Source organism: Danio rerio, chromosome 4, assembly GCF_052040795.2.
Source record: "Danio rerio strain M-AB ecotype USA chromosome 4, GRCz13ab, whole genome shotgun sequence".
NCBI classification, from domain to species: domain Eukaryota; kingdom Metazoa; phylum Chordata; class Actinopteri; order Cypriniformes; family Danionidae; genus Danio; species Danio rerio.
Genome location: NC_141024.2, coordinates 71,722,781 through 71,743,424, shown reverse-complemented (window position 1 = coordinate 71,743,424; position 20,644 = coordinate 71,722,781). Strand labels below are relative to the sequence as shown.

The following is a 20,644-nucleotide window of genomic DNA, read 5'->3' as shown; positions in this document are numbered from 1 at the left end:
GTATCAGTGGCACTGTTCGAATCAAGTGCAGAGAGTTTGCAAGATGGAGGAAGAGAGTCTGAAACAATGGTGGATAGTCTATTGGGTGAGAGAGATCGTATGTTTCTGCAAAAGGTAACCAGTGTTGGAGTGTGTGGCGGCTCAGGAGTAATGTGGATGTTGAGAGGCAGAAGGAATTGATCCGATATTTGTAGTGGAGTTACTATTGTTTGATCAGTGAAGCAGTGTTGTGTGTAAATAAGGTCTAGCTGATTACCTGATTTGTGGGTAGCAGAAGTAGGTGCTCTTTTTAGGTCAAAAGAAGCAAGCAGAGTCTGAAAGTCTGCAGCTTGCGGTTTGTCAACGTAAATGTTGAAGTTACCTAGCACCAACAAGGGAGTGTCAATATTAGAAAAAGATGAGAGAAGAACATCCAGTTCATCTAAGAAGTGACCTAATTTACCTGGTGGGCGGTAGATGACAACCACATTTATGTAGAAGGGGTGGACAATGGTGACTGCATGGAATTCAAAGGAGCTGATTGTTGGCAGGGACGGTATCAGAGTAAATTTCCATTCTTTGGAAATTAGTAATCCAGTCCCACCCCCTCTCCCTGTCTGACGAGGAGTGTGGGAAAAAGAGAAATTAGCAGAAAGAGTAGCATGTGTAGCAGTGTCCTCCGGCCTCAACCAGGTCTCAGTTAGAGCCATGAGATTATAGTCAGAATATGTCGCTATGGAGGTGATAAAATCTGCCTTGTTAACAGCTGATTGACAATTCCAGAGGCCCACGGAGAGAGAGAGTTGTGGAATAGCAGATACATGTATTGAACGAAGGTTGTGAGGATTATGCCTGCAGCGTACCTCCCATGTTTTGCGAGTGTTAGTAACAACAGGAATTAGAAAACACATAATAAACATGCACTGACAACAAAAATAAGTGTAAAGATAAAGTAAAACAAGAAAGTAAAGTACTCAAGTGCTTTGTTGGTGTCTTTGCTCGGTGGAGTCGCGCAGGTAGAGTCAATGGTCTTTACACTCGTCGGTCTTAGTCGCGCAGGTAGAGTCGATGGTCTTTACACTCGTCGGTCTTAGTCGCGCAGGTAGAGTCGATGGTCTTTACACTCGTCGGTCTTAGTCGCGCAGGTAGAGTCGATGGTCTTTACACTCGTCGGTCTTAGTCGCGCAGGTAGAGTCGATGGTCTTTACACTCGTCGGTCTTAGTCGCGCAGGTAGAGTCGATGGTCTTTACACTCGTCGGTCTTCACACAAGGCGGTCTTCACACGAGGCTGCCGCGACCGCTGCCGCGAAATAGTTCTTTATATAACCCCAAAGCACTAGCTGATTGAATTCAGCTGGACACGCCTCCCGAGTCAAAACAAGGGCCGAAACTGAGGCGGACGACGCGAAAACCGTCTGCGTTCGCTACACAAGCTCTTATAATAACCAAGGAAACAGTGGCAAAACACTTCTTGTACTATACACAGCTGAAAGCTAGTTTAAATGTCCTACAACTTTACACAAACAGCTGAAAACAAGTCCTCAAACCATACACAACAACTGAAACAAGTCTTAAATTTACTTACAGGCTGCTGGTCTCGATGGTTAAGTGCTTCTCCTGCCGACTAATGCTAGCGTGCTCACTATATAGTGGTTACCTGGCGTTTGGACACGCCTCCCGAGTCAAAACAAGGGCCGAAACTGAGGCGGACGACGCGAAACCGTCTGCGTTCGCTACACAAGCTCTTATAGTAACCAAGGAAACAGTGACTAAACAGTTCTTGTACTATACACAGCTGAAAGCAAGTTTAAATGTCCTACAACTTTACACAAACAGCTGAAAACAAGTCCTCAAACCATACACAACAACTGAAACAAGTTTTAAATGTACTTACAGGCTTCTGGTCTCGATGGTAAAGTGCTTCTCCTCCTACTATAGTTGCTATGGTAACACAACAAGTGTAATATAAACAATTGATCCAGTGCTGTATTTTTTTTACAATATGGGGTAGATTGTACTACAATTCACCACACTTTACTGTAGTAAAACTACACTTTATATTTAATTTTATGAGTTCACTATTCTTAATATGACAGTATGCTTAAGCATTCATTGTAAATGCTAGCCTAAAACATAGGCAGTATACCTTACACTCAAAAACACTAGTATTTATTATAGAATTTATCTTAACCTGTAAGTAAATAGTGTAGCAATATATAAACCATATCAAAATTCTTGGGTTAACAATCAAATAGGAGGATCTCTGGAGAGCAACAGAACGAAAGGAAGAGGAAACACAAGGCACAGATTGTGAGTCTGCATCATCTGACGGAGCGAGAGAAGGTCGTTAGCATGTGAGCAGCCCAGCTAGTGTTGAGTTAACGCGAGGAGTTTTGTCCACAGAGGAAACCGGCACGTTCACTCGCTCGTATTACATGAATGAGCTTACGACATTTGTCAGTGAAATAACGCCATATGCACTTACGTCCGTCTCGCGAATGCACTGTCTTATGCCATTTTCATCTATTTTCCGCTGCGCGTACTGCAAACCGGGCTGAGTCAATAGCCCCTGACCTTGAGCTCAGAAGCTGAAATCATTCTGCGTTCAAAGTAAAGTAAGTCAAAGGTCCCATAGCCAGAGGGAGATTAATGACTGCACGCGCATATATTCTCTAGCCACGAACAAGAAATAGAACTGCAGGATTTTTTATTTGTTAATGTCTTGCGGGCGAAAAGTGTGTTGTAACGCACGCGTTACTAAACATGTACCGAGTAAAATATTACTGAAAATGTATTAGTAATGCCTTACACTACTGCGTTACAGGAAAATGTAATACATTACTGTAATACATTACTTTTGTAACAAATTACTCCCAACACTGTTAGTGAATAGCTGCTGAGCGCAACAAATACTATGTCTATATTTTTTAGGCTGCTCGCTCTTATGTCCTGAAACAATTAACACAACGTCTATCAAAACAAGGATGTTATAAAATACATTTTATACCTAGTTATAACGCAGAATTTCATGTGGTTTTGTATTATTTATATGTGCGCTGACTGTGCTGGGTCACTCGTCAGTGGCGAGAGCACTCGATGCACAATGCCAACAGTCGGTCGGTGACTAAACAAATGTAATGAATGGTAATACGCAGGTCTGTGCTTATAGACAAATAATGTACTGCTGTACAGTAACGTGTCATTTGTTTGTTTTGGTTATCTTCATTTTAATGGTTTCGTTTCGTGATGATTCCATGGTGTGCTTTATCTGCCTGATTCCTGCTGAAGTGGGCGGGTTGTGTGACGTTTGATTCGGGGAACCTTCTGGGGGCAGTGTTTACGTGACGCGCTGCGAGCTACTAGCCCAGGTGTGGGCAAACTTGATCCTGGAGGGCCAGTGTCCTGCATAGTTTAGCTCCAACCCTATTCAAACAGACCTCCCTATAGAGTTCAAGTGATCTTGAAGACACTGATTAGTTTGTTCAGGTGTGTTTGACTAGTGTTGGAACAAAACTCTGCAGGGACACCAGCCCTCGAGGATCAAGTTTGTCCATCCCTGTACTAGCCCGACAGTGGAAACACGACATGATTTTGGCCTCATTACTCAACCTCCCGAGCTATTGGCCCGGCCCAATAAAAGCCCTAGCTTGCACTGAGATTGATGCGCTGCTTTGTCAGTGTTATTGGTGCCAGAGAGTTATAGACTGAAGCCTGCCATAAAAGCCAAAGATCACATATGTGAGAAGTGGGAATCGAACCCACTCCTCCACAAGAAGCTGCAACATGACCACAGTGACTTAGACCGCTCAGCCATCCTGACATATTTACCTGGCCCAAGCTGTCTCCTAGGAGCCACACTGCAGCACCGTGATATGGAAGCTGGTGTTTCACAGTATGCACAGTTTCAACATTCTGCCTCGTTGGCCCAGTAGGCAGCGCGTCAGTCTCATAATCTGAAGGTTGTGAGTTCGAGCCTCACACGGGGCAGGGTGGTACCTTTTGGCACACGGGAGCGATCAGATGACTGGGTGGCATTTTTTATCCCCTTCCGTGTGGTTCATGCTTCCTGGGGGCAAAAGAGGCTACAGCTCCTCCAGAGGCCTGGTGGCGTGAAGTTCAAGTAACATTACCTGAGTCTGAAACAATGATGGTAAGATGCTCCCATTCCTGTCACGTTGTCGCTTGACGTTTGGAGTGGATCTATCAAATGTCATGAATTAACAGTGTGTGAGGAATTCACGAAAAGTTCTGCAAATCCCATTAACTTAAAAATCAACGGCATCCCAGGACATTCCACTACAGGGCATTCCAAGACAGTTCTTTGGATCCCCTTTCGGTGCACTTGCATTAAAGTCCTCGTCCATTGTTTTCTTCACATGCTTCTCCGAGTTGCTGTTGACAATGCCTTGATCACAAATGCCTTTAAACTTACAGTCTTAAGTGCCCATAAAGGCTGCCAGGGACACTGCTACGCTGCATGAACTTTGGCGCAAAGAGATTGATGCGCTGCTTTGTCAGTGTTATTGTCTCACTCAGACGTGGTGCCAGAGAGTTAAAGACTTAATCCTGAACTCATAGCCAAAGATCACGTTTGTCAAAAACAGGATTCAAACCCACACCTCCAGAGCAGACTGTGACCTGACCACAGCGATTTAGACTGCTCAGCCATCCAGACATGTTTACCTGGTCCAAGCTGTCTCCTAGGAGACACACTGCAGCACCGTGATATGGAAGCTGGTGTTTCACAATTTGAACAGGTCTAGCAGTCTGCCTCATTGGCGCAGTAGGCAGCGCGTCAGTCTCATAATCTGAAGGTCGTGAGTTCGAGCCTCACATGGGGCAGGGTGGTATCTTTTAGCACACGGGAGCGCTTAGATGACTGGGCGGCATTTTTTATCCCCTTCCGTGTGGTTCATGTTTCCTTGGGGCAAAAGAGGCTACAGCTCCTCTGGAGGCATGGTGGCGTGCAGTTCAAAGAACATTACCTGAGTCTGAAGCAATGATGGTAAGATGCTCCCATTCCTGTCACGTTGTCGCTTGGCGTTCGGAGTGGATCTATCAAATGTCATGAATTAACAGTGTGTGAGAAATTCACGAAAAGTTCTGCAAATCCCATTACCTTAAAAATCAACGGCATCCCAGGACATTCCACTACAGGGCATTCCAAGACAGTTCTTTGGATCCCCTTTCGGTGCACTTGCATTAAAGCCCTCGTCCATTGTTTTGTTCACATGCTTCTCCGAGTTGCTGTTGACAATGCCTTGATCACAAATGCCTTTAAACTTACAGTCTTAAGTGCCCATAAAGGCTGCCAGGGACACTGCTACGCTGCATGAACTTTGGCGCAAAGAGATTGATGCGCTTCTTTGTCAGTGTTATTGTCTCAATCTGACATGGTGCCAGAGAGTTAAAGACTTAATCCTGAACTCATAGCCAAAGATCACGTTTGTCAAAAACAGGAATCCAGCCCAAACCTCCAGAGCAGGCTACGATCTGACCACAGCGATTCAGACCGCTCAACCACGCGGACATGTTTACCTGGTCCAAGTTGTCTCCTAGGAGCCCCACTGCAGCACCGTGATATGGAAGCTGGTGTTTCACAGTTTGAACATCTCCAGCAGTCTGCCTCGTTGGCGCAGTAGGCAGCGCGTCAGTCTCATAATCTGAAGGTCGTGAGTTCGAGCCTCACACGGGGCAGGGTGGTACCGTTTGGCACACGGGAGTGCTCAGATGACTGGGCAGCATTTTTTATCCCCTTCCGTGTGGTTCATGCTTCCTGGGGGCAAAAGAGGCTACAGCTCCTCTGGAGGCATGGTGGCGTGAAGTTCAAAGAACATTACCTGAGTTTGAAGCAATGATGGTAAGATGCTCCCATTCCTGTCACGTTGTCGCTTGACGTTCGGAATGGATCTATCAAATGTCATGAATTAACAGTGTGTGAGGAATTCATGAAAAGTTCTGCAAATCCCATTACCTTAAAAATCAACGGCATCCCAGGACATTCCACTACAGGGCATTCGAAGACAGTTCTTTAAATCCCCTTTCGGTGCACTTGCATTAAAGCCCCCGTCCATTGTTTTGTTCACATGCTTCTCCGAGTTGCTGTTGACAATGCCTTGATCACAAATGCCTTTAAACTTACAGTCTTAAGTGCCCATAAAGGCTGCCAGGGACACTGCTACGCTGCATGAACTTTGGCGCAAAGAGATTGATGCGCTGCTTTGTCAGTGTTATTGTCTCACTCAGACATTGTGCCAGAGAGTTAAAGACTTAATCCTGAACTCATAACCAAAGATCACGTTTGTCACAAATGGGAATCGAACCCACACCTCCAGAGGAGGCTGTGACCTGACCACAGCGATTTAGACTGCTCAGCCATCCAGACATGTTTACCTGGTCCAACCTGTCTCCTAGGAGACACACTGCAGCACCGTGATATGGTAGCTAGTGTTTCACAGTTTGAACAGTTCTAGCAGTCTGCCTCGTTGGCGCAGTAGGCAGTGCGTCAGTCTCATAATCTGAAGGTCGTGAGTTCGAGCCTCACATGGGGCAGGGTGGTATCTTTTAGCACACGGGAGTGCTTAGATGACTGGGCGGCATTTTTTATCCCCTTCCGTGTGGTTCATGTTTCCTGGGGGCAAAAGAGGCTACAGCTCCTCTGGAGGCATGGTGGCGTGAAGTTCAAAGAACATTACCTGAATCTGAAGCAATGATGGTAAGATGCTCCCATTCCTGTCACGTTGTCGCTTGGCGTTCGGAGTGGATCTATCAAATGTCATGAATTTACAGTGTGTGAGGAATTCACGAAAAGTTCTGCAAATCCCATTACCTTAAAAATCAACGGCATCCCAGGACATTCCACTACAGGGCATTCCAAGACAGTTCTTTGGATCCCCTTTCGGTGCACTTGCATTAAAGCCCCCGTCCATTGTTTTGTTCACATGCTTCTCCGAGTTGCTGTTGACAATGCCTTGATCACAAAAGCCTTTAAACTTACAGTCTTAAGTGCCCATAAAGGCTGCCAGGGACACTGCTACGCTGCATGAACTTTGGCGCAAAGAGATTGATGCGCTTCTTTGTCAGTGTTATTGTCTCAATCTGACATGGTGCCAGAGAGTTAAAGACTTAATCCTGAACTCATAGCCAAAGATCACGTTTGTCAAAAACAGGAATCCAGCCCAAACCTCCAGAGCAGGCTACGATCTGACCACAGCGATTCAGACCGCTCAACCACGCGGACATGTTTACCTGGTCCAAGTTGTCTCCTAGGAGCCCCACTGCAGCACCGTGATATGGAAGCTGGTGTTTCACAGTTTGAACATCTCCAGCAGTCTGCCTCGTTGGCGCAGTAGGCAGCGCGTCAGTCTCATAATCTGAAGGTCGTGAGTTCGAGCCTCACACGGGGCAGGGTGGTACCGTTTGGCACACGGGAGTGCTCAGATGACTGGGCAGCATTTTTTATCCCCTTCCGTGTGGTTCATGCTTCCTGGGGGCAAAAGAGGCTACAGCTCCTCTGGAGGCATGGTGGCGTGAAGTTCAAAGAACATTACCTGAGTTTGAAGCAATGATGGTAAGATGCTCCCATTCCTGTCACGTTGTCGCTTGACGTTCGGAATGGATCTATCAAATGTCATGAATTAACAGTGTGTGAGGAATTCATGAAAAGTTCTGCAAATCCCATTACCTTAAAAATCAACGGCATCCCAGGACATTCCACTACAGGGCATTCGAAGACAGTTCTTTAAATCCCCTTTCGGTGCACTTGCATTAAAGCCCCCGTCCATTGTTTTGTTCACATGCTTCTCCGAGTTGCTGTTGACAATGCCTTGATCACAAATGCCTTTAAACTTACAGTCTTAAGTGCCCATAAAGGCTGCCAGGGACACTGCTACGCTGCATGAACTTTGGCGCAAAGAGATTGATGCGCTGCTTTGTCAGTGTTATTGTCTCACTCAGACATTGTGCCAGAGAGTTAAAGACTTAATCCTGAACTCATAGCCAAAGATCACGTTTGTCACAAATGGGAATCGAACCCACACCTCCAGAGGAGGCTGTGACCTGACCACAGCGATTTAGACTGCTCAGCCATCCAGACATGTTTACCTGGTCCAACCTGTCTCCTAGGAGACACACTGCAGCACCGTGATATGGTAGCTAGTGTTTCACAGTTTGAACAGTTCTAGCAGTCTGCCTCGTTGGCGCAGTAGGCAGTGCGTCAGTCTCATAATCTGAAGGTCGTGAGTTCGAGCCTCACATGGGGCAGGGTGGTATCTTTTAGCACACGGGAGTGCTTAGATGACTGGGCGGCATTTTTTATCCCCTTCCGTGTGGTTCATGTTTCCTGGGGGCAAAAGAGGCTACAGCTCCTCTGGAGGCATGGTGGCGTGAAGTTCAAAGAACATTACCTGAATCTGAAGCAATGATGGTAAGATGCTCCCATTCCTGTCACGTTGTCGCTTGGCGTTCGGAGTGGATCTATCAAATGTCATGAATTTACAGTGTGTGAGGAATTCACGAAAAGTTCTGCAAATCCCATTACCTTAAAAATCAACGGCATCCCAGGACATTCCACTACAGGGCATTCCAAGACAGTTCTTTGGATCCCCTTTCGGTGCACTTGCATTAAAGCCCCCGTCCATTGTTTTGTTCACATGCTTCTCCGAGTTGCTGTTGACAATGCCTTGATCACAAAAGCCTTTAAACTTACAGTCTTAAGTGCCCATAAAGGCTGCCAGGGACACTGCTATGCTGCATGAACTTTGGCGCAAAGAGATTGATGCGCTGCTTTGTCAGTGTTATTGTCTCACTCAGACATGGTGCCAGAGAGTTAAAGACTTAATCCTGAACTCATACCCAAAGATCCCGTTTGTCACAAATGGGAATCGAACCCACACCTCCAGAGGAGGCTGTGACCTGACCACAGCAATTTAGACTGCTCAGCCATCCAGACATGTTTACCTGGTCCAAGCTGTCTCCTAGGAGACACACTACAGCACCGTGATATGAAAGCTGGTGATTTACAGTTTGCACTGTTCTAGCAGTCTGTCGCGTGGGCGCAGTAGGCAGCGCATCAGTCTCATAATCTGAAGGTCGTGAGTTCGAGCCTCACACGGGGCAGGGTGGTACCTTTTGGCACACGGAAGCGCTCAGATGACTGGGCAGCATTTTTTATCCCCTTCCGTGTTGTTCATGCTTCCTGGGGGCAAAAGAGGCAACAGCTCCTCTGGAGGCATGGGGGCGTGAAGTTCAAAGAACATTACCTGAGTCTGAAGCAATGATGGTAAGATGCTCCCATTCCTGTCACGTTGTCGCTTGACGTTCGGAATGGATCTATCAAATGTCATGAATTAACAGTGTGTGAGGAATTCACGAAAAGTTCTGCAAGTCCCATTACCTTAAAAATCAACGGCATCCCAGGACATTCCACTACAGGGCATTCCAAGACAGTTCTTTAAATCCCCTTTCGGTGCACTTGCATTAAAGCCCTCGTCCATTGTTTTGTTCACATGCTTCTCCGAGTTGCTGTTGACAATGCCTTGATCACAAATGCCTTTAAACTTACAGTCTTAAGTGCCCATAAAGGCTGCCAGGGACACTGCTACGCTGCATGAACTTTGGCGCAAAGAGATTGATGCGCTGCTTTGTCAGTGTTATTGTCTCACTCAGACATGGTGCCAGAGAGTTAAAGACTTAATCCTGAACTCATAGCCAAAGATCACGTTTGTCACAAATGGGAATCGAACCCACACCTCCAGAGGAGGCTGTGACCTGACCACAGCGATTTAGACTGCTCAGCCATCCAGACATGTTTACCTGGTCCAACCTGTCTCCTAGGAGACACACTGCAGCACCGTGATATGGAAGCTAGTGTTTCACAGTTTGAACAGTTCTAGCAGTCTGCCTCGTTGGCGCAGTAGGCAGCGCGTCAGTCTCATAATCTGAAGGTCGTGAGTTCGAGCCTCACATGGGGCAGGGTGGTATCTTTTAGCACACGGGAGCGCTTAGATGACTGGGCGGCATTTTTTATCCCCTTCCGTGTGGTTCATGTTTCCTGGGGGCAAAAGAGGCTACAGCTCCTCTGGAGGCATGGTGGCGTGAAGTTCAAAGAACATTACCTGAGTCTGAAGCAATGATGGTAAGATGCTCCCATTCCTGTCACGTTGTCGCTTGGCGTTCGGAGTGGATCTATCAAATGTCATGAATTAACAGTGTGTGAGGAATTCACGAAAAGTTCTTTAAATCCCATTACCTTAAAAATCAACGGCATCCCAGGACATTCCACTACAGGGCATTCCAAGACAGTTCTTTGGATCCCCTTTCGGTGCACTTGCATTAAAGCCCCCGTCCATTGTTTTGTTCACATGCTTCTCCGAGTTGCTGTTGACAATGCCTTGATCACAAATGCCTTTAAACTTACAGTCTTAAGTGCCCATAAAGGCTGCCAGGGACACTGCTACGCTGCATGAACTTTGGCGCAAAGAGATTGATGCGCTGCTTTGTCAGTGTTATTGTCTCACTCAGACATGGTGCCAGAGAGTTAAAGACTTAATCCTGAACTCATACCCAAAGATCACGTTTGTCACAAATGGGAATCGAACCCACACCTCCAGAGGAGGCTGTGACCTGACCACAGCAATTTAGACTGCTCAGCCATCCAGACATGTTTACCTGGTCCAAGCTGTCTCCTAGGAGACACACTACAGCACCGTGATATGAAAGCTGGTGATTTACAGTTTGCACAGCTCTAGCAGTCTGCCTCGTTGGCGCAGTAGGCAGCGCGTCAGTCTCATAATCTGAAGGTCGTGAGTTCGAGCCTCACACGGGGCAGGGTGGTACCTTTTGGCGCACGGAAGCGCTCAGATGACTGGGCAGCATTTTTTATCCCCTTCCGTGTGGTTAATGCTTCCTGGGGGCAAAAGAGGCAACAGCTCCTCTGGAGGCATGGGGGCGTGAAGTTCAAAGAACATTACCTGAGTCTGAAGCAATGATGGTAAGATGCTCCCATTCCTGTCACGTTGTCGCTTGTCGTTCGGAGTGGATCTATCAAATGTCATGAATTAACAGTGTGTGAGGAATTCACGAAAAGTTCTGCAAATCCCATTACCTTAAAAATCAACGGCATCCCAGGACATTCCACTACAGGGCATTCCAAGACAGTTCTTTGGATCCCCTTTCGGTGCACTTGCATTAAAGCCCCCGTCCATTGTTTTGTTCACATGCTTCTCCGAGTTGCTGTTGACAATGCCTTGATCACAAATGCCTTTAAACTTACAGTCTTAAGTGCCCATAAAGGCTGCCAGGGACACTGCTACGCTGCATGAACTTTGGCGCAAAGAGATTGATGCGCTGCTTTGTCAGTGTTATTGTCTCACTCAGACATTGTGCCAGAGAGTTAAAGACTTAATCCTGAACTCATAGCCAAAGATCACGTTTGTCACAAATGGGAATCGAACCCACACCTCCAGAGGAGGCTGTGACCTGACCACAGCGATTTAGACTGCTCAGCCATCCAGACATGTTTACCTGGTCCAACCTGTCTCCTAGGAGACACACTGCAGCACCGTGATATGGTAGCTAGTGTTTCACAGTTTGAACAGTTCTAGCAGTCTGCCTCGTTGGCGCAGTAGGCAGTGCGTCAGTCTCATAATCTGAAGGTCGTGAGTTCGAGCCTCACATGGGGCAGGGTGATATCTTTTAGCGCACGGGAGTGCTTAGATGACTGGGTGGCATTTTTTATCCCCTTCCGTGTGGTTCATGTTTCCTGGGGGCAAAAGAGGCTACAGCTCCTCTGGAGGCATGGTGGCGTGAAGTTCAAAGAACATTACCTGAATCTGAAGCAATGATGGTAAGATGCTCCCATTCCTGTCACGTTGTCGCTTGGCGTTCGGAGTGGATCCATCAAATGTCATGAATTAACAGTGTGTGAGGAATTCACGAAAAGTTCTGCAAATCCCATTACCTTAAAAATCAACGGCATCCCAGGACATTCCACTACAGGGCATTCCAGGACAGTTCTTTGGATCCCCTTTCGGTGCACTTGCATTAAAGCCCCCGTCCATTGTTTTGTTCACATGCTTCTCCGAGTTGCTGTTGACAATGCCTTGATCACAAATGCCTTTAAACTTACAGTCTTAAGTGCCCATAAAGGCTGCCAGGGACACTGCTACGCTGCATGAACTTTGGCGCAAAGAGATTGATGCGCTGCTTTGTCAGTGTTATTGTCTCACTCAGACATTGTGCCAGAGAGTTAAAGACTTAATCCTGAACTCATAGCCAAAGATCACGTTTGTCACAAATGGGAATCGAACCCACACCTCCAGAGGAGGCTGTGACCTGACCACAGCGATTTAGACTGCTCAGCCATCCAGACATGTTTACCTGGTCCAACCTGTCTCCTAGGAGACACACTGCAGCACCGTGTTATGGTAGCTAGTGTTTCACAGTTTGAACAGTCCTAGCAGTCTGCCTCGTTGGCGCAGTAGGCAGTGCGTCAGTCTCATAATCTGAAGGTCGTGAGTTCGAGCCTCACATGGGGCAGGGTGGTATCTTTTAGCACACGGGAGTGCTTAGATGACTGGGCGGCATTTTTTATCCCCTTCCGTGTGGTTCATGTTTCCTGGGGGCAAAAGAGGCTACAGCTCCTCTGGAGGCATGGTGGCGTGAAGTTCAAAGAACATTACCTGAATCTGAAGCAATGATGGTAAGATGCTCCCATTCCTGTCACGTTGTCGCTTGGCGTTCGGAGTGGATCTATCAAATGTCATGAATTTACAGTGTGTGAGGAATTCACGAAAAGTTCTGCAAATCCCATTACCTTAAAAATCAACGGCATCCCAGGACATTCCACTACAGGGCATTCCAAGACAGTTCTTTGGATCCCCTTTCGGTGCACTTGCATTAAAGCCCCCGTCCATTGTTTTGTTCACATGCTTCTCCGAGTTGCTGTTGACAATGCCTTGATCACAAAAGCCTTTAAACTTACAGTCTTAAGTGCCCATAAAGGCTGCCAGGGACACTGCTATGCTGCATGAACTTTGGCGCAAAGAGATTGATGCGCTGCTTTGTCAGTGTTATTGTCTCACTCAGACATGGTGCCAGAGAGTTAAAGACTTAATCCTGAACTCATACCCAAAGATCCCGTTTGTCACAAATGGGAATCGAACCCACACCTCCAGAGGAGGCTGTGACCTGACCACAGCAATTTAGACTGCTCAGCCATCCAGACATGTTTACCTGGTCCAAGCTGTCTCCTAGGAGACACACTACAGCACCGTGATATGAAAGCTGGTGATTTACAGTTTGCACTGTTCTAGCAGTCTGTCGCGTGGGCGCAGTAGGCAGCGCATCAGTCTCATAATCTGAAGGTCGTGAGTTCGAGCCTCACACGGGGCAGGGTGGTACCTTTTGGCACACGGAAGCGCTCAGATGACTGGGCAGCATTTTTTATCCCCTTCCGTGTTGTTCATGCTTCCTGGGGGCAAAAGAGGCAACAGCTCCTCTGGAGGCATGGGGGCGTGAAGTTCAAAGAACATTACCTGAGTCTGAAGCAATGATGGTAAGATGCTCCCATTCCTGTCACGTTGTCGCTTGACGTTCGGAATGGATCTATCAAATGTCATGAATTAACAGTGTGTGAGGAATTCACGAAAAGTTCTGCAAGTCCCATTACCTTAAAAATCAACGGCATCCCAGGACATTCCACTACAGGGCATTCCAAGACAGTTCTTTAAATCCCCTTTCGGTGCACTTGCATTAAAGCCCTCGTCCATTGTTTTGTTCACATGCTTCTCCGAGTTGCTGTTGACAATGCCTTGATCACAAATGCCTTTAAACTTACAGTCTTAAGTGCCCATAAAGGCTGCCAGGGACACTGCTACGCTGCATGAACTTTGGCGCAAAGAGATTGATGCGCTGCTTTGTCAGTGTTATTGTCTCACTCAGACATGGTGCCAGAGAGTTAAAGACTTAATCCTGAACTCATAGCCAAAGATCACGTTTGTCACAAATGGGAATCGAACCCACACCTCCAGAGGAGGCTGTGACCTGACCACAGCGATTTAGACTGCTCAGCCATCCAGACATGTTTACCTGGTCCAACCTGTCTCCTAGGAGACACACTGCAGCACCGTGATATGGAAGCTAGTGTTTCACAGTTTGAACAGTTCTAGCAGTCTGCCTCGTTGGCGCTATAGGCAGCGCGTCAGTCTCATAATCTGAAGGTCGTGAGTTCGAGCCTCACATGGGGCAGGGTGGTATCTTTTAGCACACGGGAGCGCTTAGATGACTGGGCGGCATTTTTTATCCCCTTCCGTGTGGTTCATGTTTCCTGGGGGCAAAAGAGGCTACAGCTCCTCTGGAGGCATGGTGGCGTGAAGTTCAAAGAACATTACCTGAGTCTGAAGCAATGATGGTAAGATGCTCCCATTCCTGTCACGTTGTCGCTTGGCGTTCGGAGTGGATCTATCAAATGTCATGAATTAACAGTGTGTGAGGAATTCACGAAAAGTTCTGCAAATCCCATTACCTTAAAAATCAACGGCATCCCAGGACATTCCACTACAGGGCATTCCAAGACAGTTCTTTGGATCCCCTTTCGGTGCACTTGCATTAAAGCCCCCGTCCATTGTTTTGTTCAAAACTTCTCCGAGTTGCTGTTGACAATGCCTTGATCACAAATGCCTTTAAACTTACAGTCTTAAGTGCCCATAAAGGCTGCCAGGGACACTGCTACGCTGCATGAACTTTGGCGCAAAGAGATTGATGCGCTGCTTTGTCAGTGTTATTGTCTCACTCAGACATGGTGCCAGAGAGTTAAAGACTTAATCCTGAACTCATACCCAAAGATCACGTTTGTCACAAATGGGAATCGAACCCACACCTCCAGAGGAGGCTGTGACCTGACCACAGCAATTTAGACTGCTCAGCCATCCAGACATGTTTACCTGGTCCAAGCTGTCTCCTAGGAGACACACTACAGCACCGTGATATGAAAGCTGGTGATTTACAGTTTGCACAGTTCTAGCAGTCTGCCTCGTTGGCGCAGTAGGCAGCGCGTCAGTCTCATAATCTGAAGGTCGTGAGTTCGAGCCTCACATGGGGCAGGGTGGTACCTTTTGGCGCACGGAAGCGCTCAGATGACTGGGCAGCATTTTTTATCCCCTTCCGTGTGGTTCATGCTTCCTGGGGGCAAAAGAGGCAACAGCTCCTCTGGAGGCATGGGGGCGTGAAGTTCAAAGAACATTACCTGAGTCTGAAGCAATGATGGTAAGATGCTCCCATTCCTGTCACGTTGTCGCTTGGCGTTCGGAGTGGATCTATCAAATGTCATGAATTAACAGTGTGTGAGGAATTCACGAAAAGTTCTGCAAATCCCATTACCTTAAAAATCAACGGCATCCCAGGACATTCCACTACAGGGCATTCCAAGACAGTTCTTTGGATCCCCTTTCGGTGCACTTGCATTAAAGCCCCCGTCCATTGTTTTGTTCACATGCTTCTCCGAGTTGCTGTTGACAATGCCTTGATCACAAATGCCTTTAAACTTACAGTCTTAAGTGCCCATAAAGGCTGCCAGGGACACTGCTACGCTGCATGAACTTTGGCGCAAAGAGATTGATGCGCTGCTTTGTCAGTGTTATTGTCTCACTCAGACATTGTGCCAGAGAGTTAAAGACTTAATCCTGAACTCATAGCCAAAGATCACGTTTGTCACAAATGGGAATCGAACCCACACCTCCAGAGGAGGCTGTGACCTGACCACAGCGATTTAGACTGCTCAGCCATCCAGACATGTTTACCTGGTCCAACCTGTCTCCTAGGAGACACACTGCAGCACCGTGATATGGTAGCTAGTGTTTCACAGTTTGAACAGTTCTAGCAGTCTGCCTCGTTGGCGCAGTAGGCAGTGCGTCAGTCTCATAATCTGAAGGTCGTGAGTTTGAGCCTCACATGGGGCAGGGTGGTATCTTTTAGCACACGGGAGTGCTTAGATGACTGGGCGGCATTTTTTATCCCCTTCCGTGTGGTTCATGTTTCCTGGGGGCAAAAGAGGCTACAGCTCCTCTGGAGGCATGGTGGCGTGAAGTTCAAAGAACATTACCTGAATCTGAAGCAATGATGGTAAGATGCTCCCATTCCTGTCACGTTGTCGCTTGGCGTTCGGAGTGGATCTATCAAATGTCATGAATTTACAGTGTGTGAGGAATTCACGAAAAGTTCTGCAAATCCCATTACCTTAAAAATCAACGGCATCCCAGGACATTCCACTACAGGGCATTCCAAGACAGTTCTTTGGATCCCCTTTCGGTGCACTTGCATTAAAGCCCCCGTCCATTGTTTTGTTCACATGCTTCTCCGAGTTGCTGTTGACAATGCCTTGATCACAAAAGCCTTTAAACTTACAGTCTTAAGTGCCCATAAAGGCTGCCAGGGACACTGCTATGCTGCATGAACTTTGGCGCAAAGAGATTGATGCGCTGCTTTGTCAGTGTTATTGTCTCACTCAGACATGGTGCCAGAGAGTTAAAGACTTAATCCTGAACTCATACCCAAAGATCCCGTTTGTCACAAATGGGAATCGAACCCACACCTCCAGAGGAGGCTGTGACCTGACCACAGCAATTTAGACTGCTCAGCCATCCAGACATGTTTACCTGGTCCAAGCTGTCTCCTAGGAGACACACTACAGCACCGTGATATGAAAGCTGGTGATTTACAGTTTGCACTGTTCTAGCAGTCTGTCGCGTGGGCGCAGTAGGCAGCGCATCAGTCTCATAATCTGAAGGTCGTGAGTTCGAGCCTCACACGGGGCAGGGTGGTACCTTTTGGCACACGGAAGCGCTCAGATGACTGGGCAGCATTTTTTATCCCCTTCCGTGTTGTTCATGCTTCCTGGGGGCAAAAGAGGCAACAGCTCCTCTGGAGGCATGGGGGCGTGAAGTTCAAAGAACATTACCTGAGTCTGAAGCAATGATGGTAAGATGCTCCCATTCCTGTCACGTTGTCGCTTGACGTTCGGAATGGATCTATCAAATGTCATGAATTAACAGTGTGTGAGGAATTCACGAAAAGTTCTGCAAGTCCCATTACCTTAAAAATCAACGGCATCCCAGGACATTCCACTACAGGGCATTCCAAGACAGTTCTTTAAATCCCCTTTCGGTGCACTTGCATTAAAGCCCTCGTCCATTGTTTTGTTCACATGCTTCTCCGAGTTGCTGTTGACAATGCCTTGATCACAAATGCCTTTAAACTTACAGTCTTAAGTGCCCATAAAGGCTGCCAGGGACACTGCTACGCTGCATGAACTTTGGCGCAAAGAGATTGATGCGCTGCTTTGTCAGTGTTATTGTCTCACTCAGACATGGTGCCAGAGAGTTAAAGACTTAATCCTGAACTCATAGCCAAAGATCACGTTTGTCACAAATGGGAATCGAACCCACACCTCCAGAGGAGGCTGTGACCTGACCACAGCGATTTAGACTGCTCAGCCATCCAGACATGTTTACCTGGTCCAACCTGTCTCCTAGGAGACACACTGCAGCACCGTGATATGGTAGCTAGTGTTTCACAGTTTGAACAGTTCTAGCAGTCTGCCTCGTTGGCGCAGTAGGCAGTGCGTCAGTCTCATAATCTGAAGGTCGTGAGTTTGAGCCTCACATGGGGCAGGGTGGTATCTTTTAGCACACGGGAGTGCTTAGATGACTGGGCGGCATTTTTTATCCCCTTCCGTGTGGTTCATGTTTCCTGGGGGCAAAAGAGGCTACAGCTCCTCTGGAGGCATGGTGGCGTGAAGTTCAAAGAACATTACCTGAATCTGAAGCAATGATGGTAAGATGCTCCCATTCCTGTCACGTTGTCGCTTGGCGTTCGGAGTGGATCTATCAAATGTCATGAATTTACAGTGTGTGAGGAATTCACGAAAAGTTCTGCAAATCCCATTACCTTAAAAATCAACGGCATCCCAGGACATTCCACTACAGGGCATTCCAAGACAGTTCTTTGGATCCCCTTTCGGTGCACTTGCATTAAAGCCCCCGTCCATTGTTTTGTTCACATGCTTCTCCGAGTTGCTGTTGACAATGCCTTGATCACAAAAGCCTTTAAACTTACAGTCTTAAGTGCCCATAAAGGCTGCCAGGGACACTGCTATGCTGCATGAACTTTGGCGCAAAGAGATTGATGCGCTGCTTTGTCAGTGTTATTGTCTCACTCAGACATGGTGCCAGAGAGTTAAAGACTTAATCCTGAACTCATACCCAAAGATCCCGTTTGTCACAAATGGGAATCGAACCCACACCTCCAGAGGAGGCTGTGACCTGACCACAGCAATTTAGACTGCTCAGCCATCCAGACATGTTTACCTGGTCCAAGCTGTCTCCTAGGAGACACACTACAGCACCGTGATATGAAAGCTGGTGATTTACAGTTTGCACTGTTCTAGCAGTCTGTCGCGTGGGCGCAGTAGGCAGCGCATCAGTCTCATAATCTGAAGGTCGTGAGTTCGAGCCTCACACGGGGCAGGGTGGTACCTTTTGGCACACGGAAGCGCTCAGATGACTGGGCAGCATTTTTTATCCCCTTCCGTGTTGTTCATGCTTCCTGGGGGCAAAAGAGGCAACAGCTCCTCTGGAGGCATGGGGGCGTGAAGTTCAAAGAACATTACCTGAGTCTGAAGCAATGATGGTAAGATGCTCCCATTCCTGTCACGTTGTCGCTTGACGTTCGGAATGGATCTATCAAATGTCATGAATTAACAGTGTGTGAGGAATTCACGAAAAGTTCTGCAAGTCCCATTACCTTAAAAATCAACGGCATCCCAGGACATTCCACTACAGGGCATTCCAAGACAGTTCTTTAAATCCCCTTTCGGTGCACTTGCATTAAAGCCCTCGTCCATTGTTTTGTTCACATGCTTCTCCGAGTTGCTGTTGACAATGCCTTGATCACAAATGCCTTTAAACTTACAGTCTTAAGTGCCCATAAAGGCTGCCAGGGACACTGCTACGCTGCATGAACTTTGGCGCAAAGAGATTGATGCGCTGCTTTGTCAGTGTTATTGTCTCACTCAGACATGGTGCCAGAGAGTTAAAGACTTAATCCTGAACTCATAGCCAAAGATCACGTTTGTCACAAATGGGAATCGAACCCACACCTCCAGAGGAGGCTGTGACCTGACCACAGCGATTTAGACTGCTCAGCCATCCAGACATGTTTACCTGGTCCAACCTGTCTCCTAGGAGACACACTGCAGCACCGTGATATGGAAGCTAGTGTTTCACAGTTTGAACAGTTCTAGCAGTCTGCCTCGTTGGCGCAGTAGGCAGCGCGTCAGTCTCATAATCTGAAGGTCGTGAGTTCGAGCCTCACATGGGGCAGGGTGGTATCTTTTAGCACACGGGAGCGCTTAGATGACTGGGCGGCATTTTTTATCCCCTTCCGTGTGGTTCATGTTTCCTGGGGGCAAAAGAGGCTACAGCTCCTCTGGAGGCATGGTGGCGTGAAGTTCAAAGAACATTACCTGAATCTGAAGCAATGATGGTAAGATGCTCCCATTCCTGTCACGTTGTCGCTTGGCGTTCGGAGTGGATCTATCAAATGTCATGAATTTACAGTGTGTGAGGAATTCACGAAAAGTTCTGCAAATCCCATTACCTTAAAAATCAACGGCATCCCAGGACATTCCACTACAGGGCATTCCAAGACAGTTCTTTGGATCCCCTTTCGGTGCACTTGCATTAAAGCCCCCGTCCATTGTTTTGTTCACATGCTTCTCCGAGTTGCTGTTGACAATGCCTTGATCACAAAAGCCTTTAAACTTACAGTCTTAAGTGCCCATAAAGGCTGCCAGGGACACTGCTATGCTGCATGAACTTTGGCGCAAAGAGATTGATGCGCTGCTTTGTCAGTGTTATTGTCTCACTCAGACATGGTGCCAGAGAGTTAAAGACTTAATCCTGAACTCATACCCAAAGATCCCGTTTGTCACAAATGGGAATCGAACCCACACCTCCAGAGGAGGCTGTGACCTGACCACAGCAATTTAGACTGCTCAGCCATCCAGACATGTTTACCTGGTCCAAGCTGTCTCCTAGGAGACACACTACAGCACCGTGATATGAAAGCTGGTGATTTACAGTTTGCACTGTTCTAGCAGTCTGTCGCGTGGGCGCAGTAGGCAGCGCATCAGTCTCATAATCTGAAGGTCGTGAGTTCGAGCCTCACACGGGGCAGGGTGGTACCTTTTGGCACACGGAAGCGCTCAGATGACTGGGCAGCATTTTTTATCCCCTTCCGTGTTGTTCATGCTTCCTGGGGGCAAAAGAGGCAACAGCTCCTCTGGAGGCATGGGGGCGTGAAGTTCAAAGAACATTACCTGAGTCTGAAGCAATGATGGTAAGATGCTCCCATTCCTGTCACGTTGTCGCTTGACGTTCGGAATGGATCTATCAAATGTCATGAATTAACAGTGTGTGAGGAATTCACGAAAAGTTCTGCAAGTCCCATTACCTTAAAAATCAACGGCATCCCAGGACATTCCACTACAGGGCATTCCAAGACAGTTCTTTAAATCCCCTTTCGGTGCACTTGCATTAAAGCCCTCGTCCATTGTTTTGTTCACATGCTTCTCCGAGTTGCTGTTGACAATGCCTTGATCACAAATGC

At 47.4% G+C, this 20,644-nt stretch overlaps 1 protein-coding gene and 11 non-coding genes across 13 annotated transcripts in view; 11 read left to right on the top strand and 1 right to left on the bottom strand.

The window, feature by feature from the left end:
• Positions 1-20,644, bottom strand: part of myrfl (myelin regulatory factor like) — a 250,410-nt gene that overhangs the window by 142,640 nt on the left and 87,126 nt on the right. The gene's annotated exons all lie outside the window — the stretch shown is intronic.
• On the top strand, positions 4,750-4,822 carry trnam-cau (transfer RNA methionine (anticodon CAU)). Its single transcript has one exon. It is a non-coding gene; the product is annotated as a tRNA-Met (tRNA).
• On the top strand, positions 5,605-5,677 carry trnam-cau (transfer RNA methionine (anticodon CAU)). The gene has a single exon. It is a non-coding gene; the product is annotated as a tRNA-Met (tRNA).
• On the top strand, positions 6,460-6,532 carry trnam-cau (transfer RNA methionine (anticodon CAU)). The gene has a single exon. It is a non-coding gene; the product is annotated as a tRNA-Met (tRNA).
• trnam-cau (transfer RNA methionine (anticodon CAU)) lies at positions 7,315-7,387 on the top strand. The gene has a single exon. It is a non-coding gene; the product is annotated as a tRNA-Met (tRNA).
• On the top strand, positions 8,170-8,242 carry trnam-cau (transfer RNA methionine (anticodon CAU)). The gene has a single exon. It is a non-coding gene; the product is annotated as a tRNA-Met (tRNA).
• trnam-cau (transfer RNA methionine (anticodon CAU)) lies at positions 9,880-9,952 on the top strand. Its single transcript has one exon. It is a non-coding gene; the product is annotated as a tRNA-Met (tRNA).
• trnam-cau (transfer RNA methionine (anticodon CAU)) lies at positions 10,735-10,807 on the top strand. The gene has a single exon. It is a non-coding gene; the product is annotated as a tRNA-Met (tRNA).
• Positions 11,590-11,662, top strand: trnam-cau (transfer RNA methionine (anticodon CAU)). Its single transcript has one exon. It is a non-coding gene; the product is annotated as a tRNA-Met (tRNA).
• On the top strand, positions 12,445-12,517 carry trnam-cau (transfer RNA methionine (anticodon CAU)). Its single transcript has one exon. It is a non-coding gene; the product is annotated as a tRNA-Met (tRNA).
• Positions 15,009-15,081, top strand: trnam-cau (transfer RNA methionine (anticodon CAU)). The gene has a single exon. It is a non-coding gene; the product is annotated as a tRNA-Met (tRNA).
• On the top strand, positions 19,284-19,356 carry trnam-cau (transfer RNA methionine (anticodon CAU)). The gene has a single exon. It is a non-coding gene; the product is annotated as a tRNA-Met (tRNA).